Source organism: Pteropus vampyrus, unplaced genomic scaffold (assembly GCF_000151845.1).
Source record: "Pteropus vampyrus isolate Shadow unplaced genomic scaffold, Pvam_2.0 Scaffold46, whole genome shotgun sequence".
NCBI classification, from domain to species: domain Eukaryota; kingdom Metazoa; phylum Chordata; class Mammalia; order Chiroptera; family Pteropodidae; genus Pteropus; species Pteropus vampyrus.
In genome coordinates, this window is record NW_011888827.1 from 1,931,925 (window position 1) to 1,932,860 (window position 936).

The 936-nt window shown below is 62.6% G+C and overlaps 1 long non-coding RNA gene across 1 annotated transcript in view; it reads right to left on the reverse strand.

Annotated features, from left to right (window-relative positions):
• The window catches only part of LOC111739035, a 4,354-nt gene extending 3,595 nt beyond the window's left edge, over positions 1-759 (reverse strand). Inside the window, exon 1 of the long non-coding RNA XR_002780069.1 lies at positions 607-759. This is a non-coding gene — a long non-coding RNA (uncharacterized LOC111739035). The remainder of the gene's footprint in view (positions 1-606) is intronic.
• Between the last annotated feature and the right edge of the window lie 177 nt (positions 760-936).

Below are 936 nucleotides of genomic sequence, written 5' to 3' on the forward strand. Positions count from 1 at the left end.
GTTCTGATGCTGGAAGAGGGGTGAGCAGAGACAGACAGAGAAAGCAAGTCAGCCGACACGGAGCCAGGCCCCGCGGCCCCCACGGCACAGGGGCCTCCGGGCCTGGACGGGGCTGTGGGGCAGGGGCTGCTGACTAGCGGTGCCTCTGCTCTTTTCGGCCTTAGTGGCCTCTGCCTCCTCCCCCTGCGGGCCCAGACCCGGCCGTGCTTCTCCGTCCGAGGCAACTTTACCCCCAGGGGACGTTGTCTGGAGACATTTTACTATGGGAGTGGGGTAGGGAGTGGGGTGCTACTGGTGTCTGGTGGGTGGAGGCCAGAGAGGCTGCTGATGCCCTTCAGTACGCAGGACAGCTCCCATGACGAAGAGCCCCAAGTGTCAATAGTGTCGGGTGGAGAAACCCGAAGGAAAGGTAAACTGCGGGCTGGCCCTGCCCCTGCTGCCCTGGGAATCCCATCAGCCACTGGGTTTGGAGGCTTCAGACAGGCTGCCTGTCCCTTGCAGGCTCCCCATTTCCCACACGCAGGTGGGACTCTACAGCTCTTATCTCAACTGCATGGGGGTGCCTGGGCCTGGGGTCCAGGGTGGGTGGCGGGGGTGTTCTCTCACCTGACGCTGGAAGATTCTCTGGAACAACCCTTTCTTCGGCGGTTCCGGAGGGTGACTTCTGTTCAGGTCTGGCGGGAGGGTACCGTTAGGTCCAAACACGTTCAGCTCTTTAAAGCATTCTGTTTCTATCATCTGGAGAAGGCGCAGAAACACGGGTGGTGTGAGGGGCTGCGGCCACCACCTTGAGTGAAGAGGAATGCCAGCGCCGAGCCTTGGGCTGTCACTGACCGGAGCCCAGTCCCACCGGGTCCTCCCTCGGCCCCTGCCTCTCCCCGGTGGCCCTGCATGCTGTCCACCACCAAAGCCACACCCCATCTGCTCCTTCACCCC